We start from the raw sequence: 8964 nt of genomic DNA, 5'->3' as shown, positions 1-8964 counted from the left end.
GGAATGACTGCACCTTCAGCCCACACAGGATCTCCAGGTCCACCCTCCCTATCATCCCTAGGTCCTGGGGTGGCTTTTCTGTCTTCTCAGCTGGTTTGCCGTGGTCTTACTCTGTTCCTGCTGTTGTGACAATGTGCCATGGACTGGGTCCTGTCTCGCAGTTCTAGAGTCTGGCAGATCCAAGCTCAAGATGTCAGCAGAGAGTTTGGCAGAAGCTTCCGGAATGGGACTTGTGCAGAGGAAGGAAGGCACCTTGTGTTGTCAAGGGGAAGGGAGTTCTTACAAATCCTCATCATGAGAACTCTGACCTTATGACTTAGTCACCCCTAAGGGCCCCACCTCTTTTAAAACTCTTTTTAAATTTACATACTTATTTACTTATTTGAAAGGCAGAATACAGAGATGGAGAGGAAGAGAGAGAGAGAGAGAGAGAGATCTTCCATCTGCTGGATCATTCCCCAAATGGCTGCAATAGCCAGGGCCTGAAATTCCACCCAATTCTCCCAAGTAGATAGCAGGGACCAAGCACTTGCATCATGTCCTCACGGCTTTCCCAGGCACATCAGCAGGGGGCTGGATCACAAGTGGAACAACCAGGATTTGAACCATCACCCAAAGGAGATGTTAGCATCATAGATGGTGACTTAACCTGCTGGCTTAACCCTCTGGCCACTGACCCTGCCACTCTCAGCTTGACAATATTGCATTGGCAACTGAGTTTCAACATGGGTTAATTTCCTTCTGCTCAATGGATTTGGTTTTTCCCATCAGAGGTTCTCCTTAGTTGCCTAATAGTCCCTGATTAATATTAAGAATGGAATTGTAGGGCCTGATACAATGGCTCAGTTGGCTAATCCTCCATCTCTAAGGGTCAGGATCCCATATGAGCACTGGTTCAGGTACCAAAGCTCTGGGACCCTGTATCCATATGGGATTCCTGGAAGAAGCTCCTGGCTACAGATGGAGCGTGAACCAGTGGATGAAAGATATTTCCATCTCTGTTTCTCTCTGTAAAATTTGCCTTTTGAATAAAAATAAATAAATCTAAAGCAAAAAAAAAAAAATAGAAGTTTAGAAGTTAGCATTGTGGTATAGTGTTAAACTGCCAACTGCAGCACCAATATCCCATATGAACACCAGTTCAAGTCCTGGCTGCTCCACTTCCAATCCAACCCCCTCCTAATGTGCTGGGAAGGCAGCTGAAGATGGTTCAAGTCTTTGGGCCCCTGCCATTCACATAGAGCTGGAGGAAGCTCCTGGCTCCTGGCTTCAGCCTGCCCCCAGCACTGGCCGATAAAGCTATTTACGGAGTGAAATAGTGGATAGATCTCTATCTCTCTTTATCTCTGTCTCTTCAAATTAAATAATCAATAACCCTTTAAAAAAAAAAAAGAAGGAGCAGGATTGGCAGATTGCCTCACAATCAGGCATACTGCCTGGAACATATTTTAGCTCTGTCTTGCCTGGCCGCATCCCAAAGAGGCACTGTCTGGAGAGTGGAAGTCTGGCTGTCATCATCCTGTCTGCCGGGCACAGTGAGGAACTGGGCGTCCTGGTTTGCAGCTTGTATGCAGCCACTTAATCCTTGCAGAGCACTGCTGGCCCGAGGACCCACAGTTCTGGTCTATCATCTCCCAAGAGCAAGTGTCTAGTCTTAAGGCAGACGCAGGCAGGAAGCTGCTCCCAGTGGCACAAAGCTAGGGCAGGAGCTGCTTCTCCGGTTAGCTTTGATCGAGGGCCCCACGCTCCACCTTGTCAACTGAGGCTCGAAACTGCCATTTTGCTTCCGTGCTCCCTCTGTAATAGAAAGTGGAGGTTTGTTTGTTCATGTCTCCAACTGTAACAACAGCTTCACCTACAAGCTTCTTTGTAGCACTTGCAACTTTCACTCTAAGTATTTTCAGGATGTTTTGTTAGTTTAGAATTTGCCGTAATTTTCTGGAGAATTTAACATTTTACAACTCTGTCATCGTTTTATTGTTATTACCTAATGAATAACTCTTCCCCTTGCAGTGTCTCTTACTTGAATGTGCTTAGTAATATAGGCATAATACCTTTCAAAAAGACTTGCATGTGTATGTATATTTATTTGTTTGTTTTTTGAAAAGCACAATGTCGGACATGAGGAGACAGTGAGATAATGATGGATATCCCATTTGCTGGGTCACACCCCACAAAGTCCCAATGGCTGGGGCTGGGTTTTGCACGTGGGTGTCGGGAACTCCGCTACTTCAGCGTTTGTGTTCTGCTTTCCACACTCATTAGCGGAGCAGCAGCGAAGCAGAGCAGCCAGGACTTGAACCAGCACTCTGATATTCGATACGGATGTGACGATTTAAGTGGTAGCCTAGCCTGCTGCACCACAGTGCCTGCTCCTATGCCACTGTTTTTGTTTCATATTTTCATGGTATAACATTAAAAATGATTTTTTTTATTAGAAAGGCAAATTTACAGAGAGAAGGAGAGAGAGAAAGAAAGATTTTCCATCTGCTGGTTCACTCCCCAAATGGCTACAATGGTTGGAGCTGAGCTGAAGTCAGGAGCCAGGAGCTTCTTCCGGTCTCCCATGTGGGTGCAGGGTATCAAGGACTTGAGTCATCCTCCTCTGTTTTCCCAAGTCATAAGCAGGAAGCAGGATCAGAAATGGAACATCTGGGACATGAACTGACACCCATATGAGATGCCAGTGCTTGCAGGCAGAGGATTGATCAGTTGAGCCATCACACTGATGGCTGATAATTTTAAATCTCAGCCTTACCAACTCCTTTTACTTAACTGTGTTACTTCTCTCTCTCTCTGTCTCTCCTCTCTCCCTCTCAATCTTTTAGCCATGCTTAAGTATACAGTTTAGTGGCATTAAGTATACTCACCAACCATCTCCAGAAGCTTTTCTTTAAGGTTTCTGTTGTATTCATTCAAAAAGCAGCACTACAGAGAAAGAGAAAGGGTGAGTGAGAGAGAAAAAAGAGATAGAGTGCTTCCATCCACAGGTTCATCACTCCCTAAATGTCCTCAAGAGCTAGGGCTGGACCAGGCCAGCAGCAGGAGCCTGGAGCGCTCTCTGGGTCTCCCACCTGAGTGGCAGGGCCTAAGGAGGGAGCCATCATTTGTTACCTTTCCAGACCATCAGCAAGGAACTGGGTTGGAAGTGGAGCAGCTGGGGCAAGAATGAGTGCCCATGTGGGATTCCAGTGTCACAAGCAGTGGCATTGCTCCTTCCTTCCTTCCGTTCTTTCTTCCTTCCTTTCTTCCTTCCTTCCTTCCTTTCTTTCTTTCTTTCTTTCTTTCTTTCTTTTTTTGAAACTGCACATCAGATTTTATTGCAATCAAACATTTCAAGACCAAACTATCTTATTCCCCAAATCATGCAAACAAATGCCTGTATGTTTTCATTATCAAAATGATTGGACAATGTGCACACTGTATAGAATTAGTGGCAAGGGTAGTATCAAGGGATTATCCCTCAATCGCCTCTTCATCAGATGACAGTTCCGCCTTTGGATGTTCTAAAGGCTCCTCTTCACGACCACAGCAGAATGGGCAGCTACCTTCCAGCGGACCAGCTGAGTACCCCATGGTGCTGCTTTCTCTCAGGACATCCATTGGTGCACTTGTCTTGAACCTATATGCTATTAACGCCATACTCCTCGGACCGGTCCTTAGTGCATAAGTTTGCTTCGGAGGGTCAAGTTGAAGAGTCTCCAGATCCAATGACAGCAACTTTGGCTCGTCAATGTGGTCTCGCTCAGGTTTCCCGAAAGACTCTGGGTTGCATTCTGACTTGAAGTCTGACGCCGGCTCCATAGCAGGTGCTTGGGTCTCGAGCAGAGGAGTGCTGGAGTCCATGGCGACACTTGAGCAAGCCCAAAAGGCACTGAGCCACCCACGGAGAGCTGACAGTAGGAGCTGCGGGCGCGGAGAGGGAATCGGCATTGCTCCTTACACCACAAAACTGACCCCCTCGTTGGCCACTTTAAGATCTGCTTGGTTCTCTTTGTTGGTCACCAGTTGCTTATTCATTTTGAATTCAAACACGATATTTCTGTGTTTCCCATAGGAATTACATATCTGGAGTCCTATAATATCTTCCATGGTTTGGATAACATTTGTCTTCCAGACACATGTAGATGTTCAAATCCCAGGGTCAAAAGAGGAAGCTTAATCAGATGATGGTGCTGGGGGAAAGAGACTTCATGCAAGGCCATCAGAGGCAATGCCCGCAAAAGGGCTGGTTATAAAGGTCAAGGTAGGCCGAGCCGCTCACAGCTTTCTGGCTCTGCATGTACTCGGCCAAAGGAACTCTCCAGTCTTGAACTTGAGGTTCCAGGATGATGAACTAAATAAACGTTTTCTGGTTATAGTTAGCTGTTGACAGATATCTCAGTGTGGCAATGGAACGTGGCACGTTGATGTGTCATGTGCTGTTTCTGCTAGTGCTCGTGTGGCTAGCATCTTCACGAGCCGATGCCTCAGGACTGTGAGCTCACGTCCTGACACTAACCGAGGGGAATTCTCCAAGGAGACGTTCCGACACTTTCCCCCCAAGAGGAGTCACACCTGCTTCTGCCAAGAGCCAGGGGGCACTGTCAACATGGAACATTCTGGCCCCTCTCTTGTGTCCTGGTTGGATGTAGTATCCCCAGATTCAACTCCTAGCTCAGTTCTCACTTCCTTTTGTGGGGGGAGGAAGTGGCTTTGGAGATTACAATAGACAAGGCCTCCAAGAATCAGCCTCTCTTTCCAAGTCCACCCCCAGCACTAGAAGCAGGAACTCTCCAATCCCTGCCACCCGCACCCACACGAGGTATCTTCATGGTACACCACACTTTTTGTCCTTGAGCTTGTCAATGGCTCCCTGTGTCCTTAAGTCTAAAGCTTGGCGTCTTCCTGCAAAACACAGAGCCCCACTAGATCTGATTCTCTGGCTGGCCCCACATCTTCCAGCAGTCCACCTCCCCAAACCTCCAGCATCCGTTGCTTCCTCACCCTTGCACCTGTCTTAGGGGTGAGACATCTGAATCCCCTCTCCTCACCACAGCCTCTCCAAGTACGTAGCTCATGAAAGCAACAAGTTTGTCTTGCCCACTAAGCATTTATCGACGCTGGGAACAAGTGTTCAAGTGTTCATTAGCTATTACACGGATGAATAAATACTGCTGTTATGTGCCCAGCGTTTTGCTTTTGTTTGTTTGTGAATCCTCCGTATGTCAAACATGTTAACACTTTGCCATTGGCTGGGCACGTTTTTCCAAGGTTAGTTGCCTTCTATCTAATATTTTTTTTTCTTTTCATGCTGAGGAGAGCGAGGAAAGAGGTTTTCAGATTTAATGGAAACAGAGCTATTGATTTCTCTCTCCTCCCCACTCCCACTGGGCTCTCTTTGCATGCTTTCAAGTTTAGAAAGTCTTTCCCTCACTGGATATTTGATAAATGTTCATTAAAAAAAAAAATTTCTATGCACACTGATGTCAGTTTAATTTTGCCTAGTCAGAGCTTTCATTACTTCACTTTTCTGCCCCGAAATGCTTGTCTCCTGTGGCCTTGAAAAAAACCCAAGTTCTTAAACTTGGCCTTCACGGCTCTCTGGGATCCCATCTGAGGCTGCCTTTGTAGATTTTTCCTTTCTTTTTCCTTCATCCCTTTCCTTCCTTTCTTCCCTTATTTGAGAGCGCAAAGGAGGGAGAGAGATCTGCCACATGCTGGCTCATTGCCCCAGGTGCCTGCCGCAGCTCAGGCTGGGTCTAGTCGGATTCAGGCTTTGCCATGCTGGCGGCAGGGGCTACTGTCTGCTTCCCAGGGCCTATGTTACTAGGAAGCTGGAGTTGGGGGCCCAGGAATCGACTCAGGCGCTCCCGTGTGGAACATGGGCACCGTAACCTCCAGGCCGAATGCTCACCCCAGGGCCTTTCTTTTCTTGTCCCCCATTCAGTCTGAGCTCCTAGCAATGTGAGTATGTGCTTCCTGTTCTGTGTTCTCTGCTCCTTCCCACCTCGCAGCCATCGCTTCTGTTGCTCCCATAGAATGCCCATGGTCCATTTTATATCACTTTTCAGGTTAATGTTCATGCTATTTATTTTCATTTACGTGAAAAGGCAGCACAACAGAAAGTAAAAGACAGGGCCCCGGCATGATGGTGTAATGGCTGAAGTCCTCGCCTTGAACGTGCTGGGATTTCCATATGGGCGCCGGTTCTAATCCCGACAGCTCCACTTCCCATCCAGCTCCCTGCTTGTGGCCTGGGAAAGCAGTCAAGGACAGCCCAAAACCTTGGAACCCTGCAACTGTGTGGGAGACCTGGAGGAAGTTCCTGTATCCCGGCTTTGGATTGGCAGCACCGGTCTTTGCAGTCACTTGAGGAGTGAATCATCGGACAGAAGATCTTCTCTGTCTCTCGTCCTTTCTATATGTCTGACTTTGCGGTAAACATAAACAAGTCTTTAAAAAAAAAAAAAGTAAGTGAGAGAGAGATCTTTCATCTTTTGGTTTGCTACCCAAATGCCTGGAACAGCCAGGGCTGGACCAGGCTCAAGCCAGGGACCAGGAACTCCATCTGGGTCTCCACCATGGTGACAGAGGCCCAAATGTTTGGGGCATCATCTGCTGCCTCCCCGGATGCATTAGCAGGAAATAAGATCTACAAAGAAGGAACCAGGACTTGAACAGTCAACTCTGATATGGAATGCAGGTGTCCCAAGGAGTGGCTTAACTTACTGGGCCGTAACACCTGCTACTGTATAGGTATTTCCCACAAGTCTTCTTGTCTCCAAATAGCTCACCTTTCCCTTTTGCCTTGCAGGGTGAACGATGAAGGGGATAAGAAAGCAAGCTCTGGAAACACACATAGTGGAGTTCAAATCCATGTTTCACATCTCAGGGCAGGCATTATGCGACAGCAGATTAAGCTATTGTTTGGGACACCCACATCCCATATGAGAGCACCAGGGTGAATCCAGCTATTCGGTGCTTCCAGTCCAGCTTCCTGCTGAGGCTGCCGGGAAGCAGCCTTGGGTTTCTGATGCTTACATGGGAGCTCACGTGGAGTTTCTACATCCTGGCTTCAATCTGGCCCACTCCCTGCCCCACTCTCCACCTGCCTCTTCGGGAGTCACTAGCTGTGCACGGTCACAGCAGAACTTCCTCCTGCAGCTGTGTCCTCCCTGGAATTCCATAAAGTGACTGAGCTTTCCCACTGGGCAGGCGCAGGGGACAGGCCAAGCTGGTCTCACTACTGGGAGCCCACCCAGGCCCTGGCCCCTTGGCGGGACTCTCACACCCATCCGGACCCAGTCTCTTCCTTCCTTCCCTCCTCCTCCTCCCTTCATTCGAGCTCTGATGTCCTTCAGAGCTGTTTATCTCCAAAGGGAGAGCCCACCAGCCCCCAATGCTGTTGCTGTCAGCACTTATCTATCTTGGGTGAAGTCCTGCAGAGTCAATAGCATCCTCTCCATTTTAAGTTGGGTAAACTAAGCTTTAAACTAGCTTCCACACATGGATTCTTTGCAGCCAGAGAAAAGCAATTCTTGGTGGGTGTGGGAGGGTTGAGCAGCTGAGGTGGGCTTCCAGGCACCCTGGCTCCCCGGGTCTCTGCCTGCTGTCCACAGATGGCTTCCTGTCCCTCTCACGGAATCTGGCCGGGTACTCAGTGTCCATGCGTTTGTTTGTGAACCTGGAGTACTGTTCTTAGTAGATGATTTCTCCCGTCATGCGGGAAGGGGCAAGGATGAGGATTTGCTGGCCTGAGTGCGTGTGTCTCTGGGGCTGAGGGTGAGGCAGGACCTTCTCAGCGGAAAAGTAGACTTAACATCAGGAGAGCTGGGGTCTGCAAGGCCCCGTTCCTGAGCACCTGCGCCCTCTCCTCCCACACCTGCTCAGTGCACAGAAGGGGCCAGCATGAGTCAGCAAGTGCTGGGCTCCCACTGTGCTCAGTGACTCCTCACAGCTCCCTCCCTGAGCCAGACCACCCTAATTCTCTGACTCTATTCAGCCTCTTCCAGCTCCAGGCCTGTGCTGCTCCCAAGCACCTGCATGGCACGGACCTCAGCTCCCACAAAGTGGAGCCGGGCAAGCTCACTTGTGACTTCTGGAGTCTCCTCCCCGATCCCTTTCCTCTTGGAAGTCCAGCTTGGGACTCCAGAGAAAGTCTCTGGCCAGTCCACAGCTGGCTGAGGGGTGGGGGCAGAGCCCTGGGGCCCTGCTTGCCCTGGCGGAATCCCAGAGCTAAGCTACAAATGCAAAGTCCCCGCACCCATCACCACCCACAGCCTCAGGCCTGGGTGGGGAAAGTCAGTAGCCACTTCTGCCTGCACGCCAGGTGTACAGGGTGGCCTCAGGCCTAAGTGATGAGTGACCTTAGAAGCCACACTGTCCTGACTGGCCCAACGCCTGGAGGCAGGGGAGGGCTACCCCAGTAACATTGAGATCATACGAGCTGGGGAAGGAACCTCAAGCTCCCAGTTAACCAGTGACCCCGAGGTCTCTAAGAAGTCACAGCCAAGGTCACAGCTGGGCCCAGCTACGTGGAAATGACCAGAAATGTGTGTTTTTCTACAGAGCTCCCAGCAACACTGTCATGGTCCCTTCACTCATGCATACACACACCCCGAGGTGCTGGCTGGGACTTGGCACACAGGGACTGATTCCCACTCACTTTGCCACCAGCCAGCCTGAGCTCTGCCTCCTCCTGCCATCTTGGGGGTGATGGGGTGACCCCGTCTCCTTGCCCCCTCACACATCCTGTTTTTCATTTGTTGTTTTAGGTGAGTCTGAGGCTGGCAGAGGAAGGTGGGGGCATCAGGGAATTTAGCAGGGGGATCAGCATGGAGCAAAAACAGGAAGGGGGTGGGAGGCGGCCATGGAAAATTCACTGCCGGGAAGGGAGGCCGCCATCTGGTTTGCATTAGGCTGTGAGGTTGCTGAAGCCCAAAGCCTGAGGGGGATGTTGTTGTCCGGCAGGCAGGGTGTGGC

The sequence above is a fragment of the Ochotona curzoniae genome, unplaced genomic scaffold (assembly GCF_017591425.1).
Source record: "Ochotona curzoniae isolate NIBS_2020 unplaced genomic scaffold, NIBS_Ocur_1.0 patch407, whole genome shotgun sequence".
NCBI classification, from domain to species: Eukaryota; Metazoa; Chordata; class Mammalia; order Lagomorpha; family Ochotonidae; genus Ochotona; species Ochotona curzoniae.
This window is presented reverse-complemented; position numbering follows the sequence as displayed.